The sequence below is a fragment of the Microtus pennsylvanicus genome, chromosome 1, assembly GCF_037038515.1.
Source record: "Microtus pennsylvanicus isolate mMicPen1 chromosome 1, mMicPen1.hap1, whole genome shotgun sequence".
NCBI classification, from domain to species: domain Eukaryota; kingdom Metazoa; phylum Chordata; class Mammalia; order Rodentia; family Cricetidae; genus Microtus; species Microtus pennsylvanicus.
The window spans coordinates 94,119,248-94,131,112 of NC_134579.1; the positions used below are offsets into that span (position 1 = coordinate 94,119,248).

Here is an 11,865-nt window from a genome sequence, read left to right on the forward strand (position 1 = left end):
CCGAAAAGCATGTGTTCAGCTTTTCATCAACACTGTTTAAGTGTTTTGTGGCAGGACCTCTTAATGAGCCGCAGGGTTTTGCAGCTAAAGCTGAGTCAGGAAGCCTCTTGGGGCTACCAGGTAGGAGCGGCACTCAGCTCTTTAATTCTGAGACTGAGCGTGCAGCACAGAAATTCTTTTCATCCAAGTTACATCCAAATCTGACACGCAGAGCACTACGCAGTCTGAGAACACGTCTCTGTATGGCAGCAGGAATCCGCCATGCTCTGCCGCCTGCCTAAGCCTGATTCTGCCTTCTGCCCAGGAGTAGGCGGGGAGCTCTGAGTCATCGTCAAGGTCTCAGAGCACTCTCCTTCCGATCCCAAGTGGGAACACAAACATAAAGCCAGAGTTTGCACTGGCGGCACAGCCCCAGGAAGCCACGCTTTAAAATAACGCAGCTTTTTTTCTGCTGCTGTTGCTGAATCAGGAAATCTCTCTACAGCACGCCACCAACAAACAGCAAAAATCTGTGTTAAATGCTCTCTCCCTTATTTTTAAGCCTTCTCAGGTTTTTTAAGTGGGTTTAGTCCATCACGTGGGGCGCCATCTGTAGTAATATGTGGCGGCGGCGGGGCTGCGTCCCCAAACACCCCAGCCGCCTGCCCTGCCCGGCTAGCTTATGCCCCGAAATAATTACACGGACACTGTATTCTTTTAAACACTGCTCTGGCCCATTTCTATCTAGCCTCTTCTAGGCTAATTCTCACATATTAATTTAGCCCATTTCTAATCATCTGTGTAGCGCCCCTAGGTGCGCTTACCGGGAAGATTCTAGCCTAAGTCCATCCTGGGTCGGAGCTGGGGCATGGTGTGCGTCTTCCCTGGAGCAGGTAGCATGGCGTCCCTCTTGCGTCTGCTCCGGAGAGCGGAGCTGTGGAGTCTGACCTCACTTCCTCTTCCTCCCAGCGCTCTGCTCTGTTCACTCCACCCACCTAAGGGTGGGCCTATCCAATGGGCCTAGCAGTTTCTTTATTGCTTAGCCAAAGAAATCAACAGATTGATATATGACACTCCCACATCACCCAGGTCCTGGCGAAAAACTTTGCTCTAAAAATAAGGGGGAAAAGAAACGATTAAAACTTCAACCAACCTGCCAAACTATCAATCAATTAACCAACTAGCCAACCAGCTCTCTAACCAATCAATCAACTAACCAACAAACCGAGCAACTAATCAATCAAAATCTAATGAGTAGATTAAACAATTAAGGATTCAACCAGCCTATCAATCAACAAGTAAGTCAGCCAACAAACCTATCTACTAACCAATAAGCCAACCAACCAACCATCTAACCAACCAACATTAATAAACCAATCAACTAATCAACCAAACAGTCATCCAACCAATGTACCTATCAATCAACCACTGAACCAACCAACCAACCAACCAAACAAACAAACAAACAAACAAACAAACAAACAACCAGCTGAACAAGCAAAGAGCAAACAACAAAAACCTTCCACGAGTGGTCATGAAGACTCAGTGGGAAGGTGAGAAACAAGTGAGGTTGGAGAGCAGGAAGTATAAAGCTGTATGAATCCTATAACAATTGTATGTGTGTAAAATACATTTGAAAACAGGAAAAAAATGTTTTCTGTCTCAATGAATTGGTATAATTTTTAAAATGTTTATTTATTCATGTGAATGCATGTGTGTGCATGCATTACAGCCGCATGTGGAGGTCAGAGGACAACTTAAGGGAACTGATTCTCTTCTTCTATCATGTAGATTCCAGCTGTTAAACTAGGGTCATCAGACTTGACAGCAAAGGACCTTGCTCACTGAGCCATCTCACTGGCCCTGATTTTCAATATGTTTTATGGAAGAATTTTTTTTGTTGTTGTTTTTTTTGAGACAGGGTTTCTCTGTGTAACAGCTCTAGCTGTCCTGGAACTCTCTCTGCAGACCACTCTGGCTTCAAGCTCACAGAAATCCACCTTATTCTGTCTCCAGAGTGCTGGGATTAAAGGTATGTGCCATCACTGCCTGGTCATGGGGGAAATTTGTTCTGTCTTTCCAGAAGCAAGGTTTCATAGTAAGAGATCACTTGAAAAACATTTAGCAGGGATGGAGACATCATTGGACAGCGCTGGGATTCAGGACCTAGCAGCAGCTCTGGGCTTGCAGCAGCTCCAAACCACTTCAGCTTTTGCACACACAGTAGATGATGCACCCAGGCAGGGTGGTATGTGTATTCAGTCCCAGAATTCAAGAGGCTGAGGCAGGAGAATCACAAGTTCAAGGCCAGCCTGGGCTACACAACGTTTTGTTTCAAAACAAAACACACTAAGGAAATCTAGGCTGTGAGAGAGTTCAGTCACTAAAGTGCTTACTGTACAAATGTAAGGACCTGAGTTTGATGTCCAGAACATAGGGAACTTGGGCATGGTGGTATGCACTTGTGGTCCCGGTAATGGAGAGGCAGAGGCAGAGGAAGGATACCTGTACTTGCTGGCCCTGCCAGTTTAGCCTCATGGGCGAGTTCCAGTGTATGCCACCATGTCCTGGATTTTATGTGGTTTCTGGGGACTGAACTCAGCTCCTCATGCCTGCGCAGCCAAGATTTTACCAAATGGCCATCTTTTCGGAGCCAGAGGTTAGCTCTTGTCATGCTGACCAAACCGTTTTGTCAACTGGCCAGGGAAGACTTCATGTTGCTACTTCTAGGAGGGAATCTGGGGAGGCAGTTGGAGAAGGGAAAATAGAAGCCCCAGGTGACAGGTGGAGTTCTCGCTCTCCCTCCAGGCCAAAGGAGAGAATCCTGGCCTGGCGGGGGTCACTCGGTGAGCTGCTACCTACCAGAGATCCTTCAGCTGGCCGTTGTGAAGCCAGAACGGAGCATGTCTCTCTTGTGGCCTCAGACACACCTCCTTCAGGTTTTGCTTCTCCTTCATGACATAGTGTTTTGACTGGCACACTCATCACAACGTAAGCAAGTAAATAAAAACATGCAGCACAAAGGAGATAGTTGGCTCATCTGGCAGCAGATGAGCGAGAGCGAGAGCAAGAGCGAGAGCGAGAGCGAGAGCGAGAGAGAGAGAGAGAGAGAGAGAGAGAGGGCTGAGGGAGGAAGGTCATGAGCTCCAAGTCAGCCTGAGCTGTAGAGTGAGTCCAAGGCTAGCCTAAGAGATGTATCAAGGCTCTTCTTCTTCTTCTTCTTCTTCTTCTTCTTCTTCTTCTTCTTCTTCTTCTTCTTCTTCTTCTTCTTCTTCTTCTTCTTCTTCTTCTTTTTATAAGGCTGCTGGGCTTGGTGGCCCATGCCTTTAATCCCAGCACTCTGGAGGTAGAGGCAAGTGGATCTCTGAGTTTGAGGTCAGCCTGATCTACAAATCAAGTTCCAGAACAGCCAGGGCTACACAGAGAAACCCTGTCTCAAAACAAACAAGCAAACAACAACAATCACAACAGAAAAAGAAGGTGACTAACTAGGCTATGGCCTTTAGACAAATCCAGTGTATTTTTGTTGTTCTTGATACTGTGTTGAGACAGAATCTCATGTAGCCCAGGTTGGCCTTGAACTCACTATGTAGCTGGAGAAATAACCCAGCATTCTGCTCTGGCTGCCCTCCCTATATGTGATGGGTGTGCATACTTACACACTCACATGCCTGCCACACACACAGATATAGCTGGGTATGGTGATGCACACCTGTAATTCCAGCCTTCAGAAAGCAGAGGCAGGGGGATTATGGAATTGAGACTGGGCTACAAAGCAAGACTCTGTCGACAGACAGACAGACAGACGGACATGAAGCATCAAAGATGTAGAGTCTACAAGTCATGTTTTCAGTTTGCAGGGCCTTACCTGGGTGGAGATTAGTTTGGATCGACTACTCATTTGTTATTTCTAAATACCCATCCTTCCTGCAGTTGGTCTCGCACAGATGTGGTGCCCCCTGTGCCCTCACACCTGTTACCCTGAAGCTACCCCCCCCCCCCCCCAGCAATGCTATCCAGTGAAGCTGGCTCACTAAATGCTCACGGAGGGAGGCCAGGGGAAGATCGCTCTGAAATTCAGGAAGCAAGGCAAGAGTGCACTTTTTGCAGCATATGGATTGCCAGAGATTTCCGAGGCCTCTTCAGCTGTCTTCTCGCTGAAGAATTCTATTTTGGTGCTGGCAGAGCGTCCACTCAGCTATTCGGAACCCACGCCAGATCCAGCGGGCTGAGTCATTCCCCAGCAGCTGTGGTTGACCGTGATGATGGCGCTCAAGCCTTTAGTCTTTATATTTGGGGTTGAGTGCCTCCCACATGCTCCTGTGTTTGAACACTTGGTCCTCGGCCGTTGGCCAGTGCCTGGGAGGTGGTGACCGCTTTTCATGTCCTTTGGAATCACCCCAGAGGCATACACTTCTGGAAGTGTCTGTGAGGGCATTTCTAGGTAGAGTTAACGGTGGCAGACCACTCGCCATGAATGTGGGCTGCACAATCTCATGGCTTCCCAGTTTGAATAAAAATGAAAAACTGAAAAGGAGAAGAAGAAAAAAAGCAAGATCCCCCACCCTGTTTTCCTGGCTGTGGATGCCACGTAACCCCCTAACCCCGCTTCCCTGACTGTGGGCACCGTGTGACCAGATGTCTCAGGCTTCTGTCACCAAGCTTTGCCCACCGTGATAGACTAGCCTGTCAAACCAGGGCTGAGATAAATCCTTAAGTTACTTTTGCCATGGCAACAAGAAAGGTTGCTAATGTATAGATACCCATCCTTACTTAAGGTTTACTTTATTTTTAGCTCTCCTCTCCTTTCTCTCTCTCTCTCTCTCTCTCTCTCTCTCTCTCTCTCTCTCTCTCTCTCTCTCTCTGTATGTAATGTATTTGACCACATATGCACGTGTGGAAGCCAGAGGTCTGTATCAGGTGTCTTCCTCAATCACACTCACCTTCTTTGAGACGGGGTCCCTCACTGAACCTGGAGTTGAATGATTTGACTTAGCCTGTCTGGCTGGATCGCTGGGATCCCCCCATCTTTCCCCACCCTGTGTTGGGGTTCAAGGAGTGTGCTATCATGCCTGGCTTTCTATGTGCATGCTGAGGACTTGATCTTAGGTTCTCATGCTTGTGCAGTGAGTCTTTTATCCACTGAGTCATCTGTCTTGGTGAGGGTTTCTATTGCTGGGAAGAGACACTGTGGCCATGGCAACTCATAAGGAAGAGAGGACTGGCTTCAGTCCATTATCATCATGGCAGGGAGCATGGGGCAGGCAGGCAGGCGTGGTGCTGGGGGAATAGCTGAGAGGCCTGCATCTTGCAGGAAACAGGAAGTCAACTGACTGTCAGACTGAGTGAAACGGCAGCAAAAGAGATCTCAAAGCCCGCCCCCACAGTGACACACTTCCTCCAGCAAAGCCACACCTCCTACTAGTGCCATTCCTTATGAGATTATGGGAGCCAATTACGTTCAAACTGCCACACAATCTGGATTCTGTTTTCCTGTCCTGGCTGTGCCATGACTGAGATACGGCAAGCCATGTTCACACCAACCGGAAGACAGCACCTCTTCTCTGAAGAGCCTTCAAGAGGAGAACTGAGCTGGCAGATGTCCACTGATGTTCATTTTCTCAAAACAGGGAGTTTGCCACCCCCTATTGTTGCTATGGTTTGCATATGAAACACCCCACCCCTAGGCTGATATGAAGACTGACTTCCTGATGACACCATTGTGGGAGTTTCCAGAAACTTTTGGAAGTTGGGTCTATCTGAAAGTAGTAGTTCATTATGGGGAGTGGGCTTGAGATGGGTCCTTGGAGGTAGGTATCTTGTTCCTGGCCACTTCCTTTTTGCCTATTTCTTGTCTTCTGTAATTTTTTTTTGATTCTTTTGAGATGGAGCCTGTCCTAGAGCTAGCTCTTGTAGACCAGGCTGGCCTCAAACTCACAGAGATCCTCCTGCCTCTGCCTCCCGACTGCTGGGATTAAAGGCGTGCGCCACCACTGCCAGGCTCGCCACCACCACCTGGCTATCTTCCATAATGTTAAGAACCATGTCCACCACATGATCTGGCCACCATGTCTTTCTGTCAGGTACATGGAGCCACACAATTGGAATGTCTTGTATGCAGGTTCACAGGGACACTGAGATGAACTGTTGGGGGCAGAGTTCATTAGAAGAGCTCTTAACCCCACAGGTGGTCAGACAGTGTGCCTGTGGTATCAGTGGGAGAAGGCTGCAGCAGCTGGATTCTGACATTATGGTCTTACAGTGACCATACACCAAGCTCCCAGAAAACATGAGCCAAAATGAATAATTTTGTGTTGTTCCCTTAGGAACTTTGGATACAACTGCAGATACACTGATTTTTTTTTTTCCTTTAGGGAAAGGAAGATGGAGACATGTCTTGAAGAACTTCTTGGAAGGATGTCTCATCAGAAATCCCACAGCTCACACCCCAGGGTAAAGCACAAGTATCCCCGTGTGCTGGTCTTTGTGACTGCACAGGGAAACTCGGTTTCTTTCATAATGCCTCCGCATGAAGGAGCTAGGGTGGGTGAAATGTTTGGTTGTCACCTTGAAAACAACCAAAGAAGCCTTCTATCTCACTAGCTCTCAGTAGCAGGGAGATCTCTAACTTCGGAGATTCACACAGTTGGGGGCCATGTGACTGGTTTCCCACATGTTTTGGCAGAGACACCCTCTACCTGGTGGGTTATGGTAACAGTTGCCTAGGTTACACTTCAAGGAATTAGGGGCTTCTTTTATTGACAACACTGGCTTTTCACTTGGGGCTGCAGAAGCCCTGTGAGTGATGGGAACTGGATGGAAAGGCTGGGCATCTCTGTCTTAACAATGTGACCACCTCCTTTGCTGCTTGAGCCTATGCACCAGACTCTACCTGTCTCTGTCTCTGCATGTGGACAAGCTGATCATTCGAGAAACATTTGCTCAGAACTTGAGTACAGGATGAACCTGACCTACTCTCTCTTTCCCTCTTCAAGGCTAAAAATATAGGATCTGCCACGACCAAAACTATAGGACCTTGAAAGGAGGAAAAAGAGGCATCCTTGAAGGCGGGAGAGACGGCTCAGTGGTGAAATGCTTGCTGTGCATGCGGGAGGTTCTGATTGAACCCAGGTAGGAAGCTGGACATGGTGGCACAAGCTTCTCATCCCAGTGTTGGGAGGTGGGGTCAGGCCAATCCCCGGCTTTGCTAGCCGGACAGTCTAGCCTGATTAATGATACTCAGGAGCCAGTGAGAGACATTGCCTCAAAGAGCAAGGTGGATGGCTCCTGAGAAATCGCACCTTGGTTGTCCTCTGGCCTCCACGTACACATGGACACACACACACACACACACACACACACACACACCCCATACCCCCAAAGATATAAGAAAGGAAGAAAGGAAGTTAGTACACATGGCATGAGGGAGACATTTGAAATTTCTTTTCTTTTCCTTTCTTCCCTCTTTCTTTCCTCCCTCCCTCCCTCCTTTCTTTCTTTCCTTTCTTTCTAATAATGGCTTCCTCAAAAATAGTTCTGATCCTGAAACCTGGACCGCCACAGAGAGCACATGTGTTTAGACGAAGTTCATAGCTCGTATCCTGGAAGTGGAGATGGTGGTGGGTGAGGCTGGTGACATCACGTAGTTCGAAGCAGCAGTGACTCCCAGATGAACCCAGCAAGCATATGCTATTCTTCTTTCCTTTCCTTGTGTTTGGTATAGGTATATGTGGGTTCATGTGTGCACACATGTATGTGCAAGTGCATGTCTGTCTGTCTCTCTGTGTGCATGTGTGTGAAGGTCAGTGGCCATTGTCAAGTTGGCTTCCTCAATTGCTCCCACCTTATTTTTTTATGGTTGTGAGCCTAGCCTTTAACGGCTGAGCCATCTCTCCAGCCCCTCACCTTATTTTTTGATACAGGATTTCTTACTGAACCTGGAGCTCACTGATTTAGCTAGATTACTGGCCAGCACTGGGATTACAATTGTATACCATAATGCCTCGCTTTTCTACATGGGTTCTGAGGGTCCAACTCAGGTCCTCTTTCTTGCCAGGTGTTCCTGTTTTGATTCCATTGTTGTAATAAAATACATGGATGAAAAGAAACTTAGTGAAGAAAGGTCTCTCAGTCTGTCACTGAGGGAAGGTCACAGTGCCAGGAGCCTGAGACAGATGGTCATATCACAGCCACAGCCAAGAGCAGCAAATGACTCCTTGCTGGCTTGCTTGTGCTCGGCTCAGTTTCCCCTCACTTACACAGTTTAGGATCCTCTGCCTAGGGAATGGTGTCGCCCATGGTGGGTTGGGTCTTCCCACATTTAATTAAGATAATCCCCACAGACATCAACACAGCCACCCAATGTTGAAGCTTTCTTCCTAGATTATTCTCAGTTGGATCAAGCCGACAAAGTTAACCATCACGCATGGCAAGTCCTCTATTGGCTGAGCCATCTCCTCAGCCCTGCGTGCTATTTTTCTTTGCTACGAAGATTTGCAGTTTGTTATGCAGCAACAGACATCAGATACAAATGAGCGCCGATACTCAAAATGCCAAATGAGTTTTTTATCACCTCCTGCCATTTCCCTAGACAGACTCAGCTCCCAAATCGGAGACCACGTATCCTGGCGGAGCTTTTCCAAAAACACGGTTCAATTTGGTGTCTCTCATTATGACTTGTGGGATAGTGATGTCATTTGAAGACTTGCCCATAAGTGAACAACGGGACGAGAAATAACCCTTGGCAAGCTTTCAAAGCTGAAGCAGTCTTGGGAGGCAGGATCATTTATAATAAAACACAATGACTTGACGGCTTTAGTTTTCAGTTATTAAGGTTGGAGGGCCAAAGCTCAGCCATGCAATTTAGTTCTTAGCGATGTTCGATAATATCGCCTCAGAGTCCGACATCTAAATACTCCTGTCAATCAGCCTCTATTATGCAATTCTTACTCCATGCAGTGTGACCCGTGGAGCTGTGGGAATAGGAAGTGAAAACTAGTCCCTGCTCCGCAGGGATATCTAATTTCGAGAAAATACAAGCCACTAACAGATCAATTATTCCTCAAAATGCTGATAGGATTTTTTTAAATTGTCGAATTCCTTAGAAATTTTATTTTGGAAACACTTTTTTATAGTACTTTGTGCTTATTTCAAAAGTAACTCTCAAAATGCAGAGAAGTGTAAAGGAAGATAGATTTCCAATAACTCTAATCATCGATTGTTGTTAACATTTTGATGAATCCCTTTTCTGAGGATTTTCAGGGTATGTATGTTGTCATGTACATAATTGGTGGAGTCAGTTGTCTGTAGCATTGATAAGCCTCAAGTGTGCTGGGGCTGGCCTGGCACTCGTGCTTCAGCCTCCTCAGTGTTGAGATTATATGTATGAACCACCAGGTCCCACTTGAACTCATTTAAAAATTTTTATTTTATTTTATGTGTATGGGTGTTCTGTCTGCATGTATGTCTCTGTACCACACGTATGCTTGATACTCATGGAGGCCAGAAGAGGGTATTGTATTCCCCTGGAAACTGAGTCACAGATAGTTGTGAGTTGCCATGGAGGTGCTGGGAATTTGAACCTCGGTCCTTTGGAAGAACAGTCAGTGCTCTTAACTGTTGAGTTGCCTTTTTAACTCTATACATTATTTCTTTCTTTCTTTTCTTTGAAGATTTATTTATTTATTATTTACACAGTGTTCAGCCTCCATGTATGTCTGCAGGCCAGAAGAGGGCACCAGATCTCATTACGGATGGTTGTGAGCCACCATGTGGTTGCTGGGATTTGAACTCAGGACTTCCAAAAGAGCAGTCAGTGCTCTTAACCTCTGAGCCATCTCTCCAGCCCCTATACGTTATTTCTTAAGAAAAGGAAATTAAGTGTGTGGAGTTAACTGAGTTGGTAAAGTACTAGGAACCAAGTTTGGATCCCCAGAACCTTTATTAATAAATGCTCAAGTGTGGCGGCAAGCATTTATAACATCAGTGGTAGGGAGATGGAGGCAGGAGGCTTGCTGGGCTTGCCAATTTAACTGAAAAGGTGGGTTCCACATTCAGTGAGAGACTTTATTTCAAGAAAACAGTGGGAGGTGATTGAGGACAACACCGGACATCGATGTCTGGGGACGGAGGACAACACCGGATATTGGCGTCTGTGACAGAGGACAATGCTGGACATTGGTGTCTGGTGATTGAGGACAATACTGGACATTGATGTCTGGTGACGGAGGACAACACTGGACATTGGCGTCTGTGACGGAGGACAACACTGGACATTGGTGTTTGTGATGGAGGACAACACCGGACATTGATGTTTGTGACGGAGGACAACACGAGACATTGGTGTTTGTGACGGAGGACAACACGAGACATTGGCGTCTGTGACGGAGGACAACACTGGACATTGATGTTTGTGACGGAGGACAACACTGGACATTGATGTTTGTGATGGAGGACAACACGAGACATTGGCGTCTGTGACGGAGGACAACACTGGACATTGGTGTTTGTGACGGAGGACAACACTGGACATTGGCGTCTGTGACGGAGGACAACACGAGACATTGGCGTCTGTGACGGAGGACAACACGGGACATTGGCGTCTGTGACGGAGGACAACACTGGACATTGGCGTCTGTGACGGAGGACAACACCGGACATTGATGTTTGTGACGGAGGACAACACCGGACATTGGTGTTTGCGACGGAGGACAACACCGGACATTGGCGTCTGTGACGGAGGACAACACTGGACATTGGCGTCTGTGACAGAGGACAACACCGGACATTGATGTTTGTGACGGAGGACAACACCGGACATTGGTGTTTGCGACGGAGGACAACACCGGACATTGGCGTCTGTGACGGAGGACAACAGTGGACATTGGTGTTTGTGACGGAGGACAACACTGGACATTGGTGTTTGTGACGGAGGACGACACGGGACATTGGCGTCTGTGACGGAGGACAACAATGGACATTGGCGTCTGTGACGGAGGACAACATTGGACATTGGCGTCTGTGACGGAGGACAACACCGGACATTGATGTTTGTGACGGAGGACAACACTGGACATTGGCGTCTGTGACGGAGGACAACACTGGACATTGGCGTCTGGTGACGGAGGACAACACTGGACATTGATGTTTGTGACGGAGGACAACACTGGACATTGGCGTCTGTGACGGAGGACAACACTGGACATTGGCGTCTGTGACGGAGGACAACACTGGACATTGGCGTCTGTGACGGAGGACAACACTGGACATTGGTGTTTGCGACGGAGGACAACACTGGACATTGGTGTTTGTGACGGAGGACAACACTGGACATTGGCGTCTGTGACGGAGGACAACACTGGACATTGATGTTTGTGACGGAGGACAACACTGGACATTGGCGTTTGTGATGGAGGACAACACTGGACATTGGCGTCTGTGACGGAGGACAACAGTGGACATTGGCGTCTGTGACGGAGGACAACACTGGACATTGGCGTCTGTGACGGAGGACAACACTGGACATTGGCGTCTGTGACGGAGGACAACACTGGACATTGGTGTTTGTGACGGAGGACAACAGTGGACATTGGTGTTTGTGACGGAGGACGACACTGGACATTGGCGTCTGTGACGGAGGACAACACTGGACATTGGCGTCTGTGACGGAGGACAACACTGGACATTGATGTTTGTGACGGAGGACAACACTGGACATTGATGTTTGTGATGGAGGACAACACTGGACATTGGCGTCTGTGACGGAGGACAACACTGGACATTGGTGTTTGTGATGGAGGACAACACCGGACATTGGCGTCTGTGACGGAGGACAACACTGGACATTGGCGTCTGTGACGGAGGACAACACTGGACATTGGCGTCTGT

At 47.7% G+C, this 11,865-nt stretch overlaps 1 long non-coding RNA gene across 1 annotated transcript; it reads left to right on the forward strand.

Moving 5' to 3' along the window:
• Positions 1-1,927: 1,927 nt before the first annotated feature.
• Positions 1,928-7,694, forward strand: LOC142840308 (uncharacterized). Its single transcript, XR_012908934.1, has 3 exons — positions 1,928-2,011; positions 6,354-6,432; positions 6,975-7,694. It is a non-coding gene; the product is annotated as an uncharacterized LOC142840308 (long non-coding RNA).
• Positions 7,695-11,865: the final 4,171 nt, after the last annotated feature.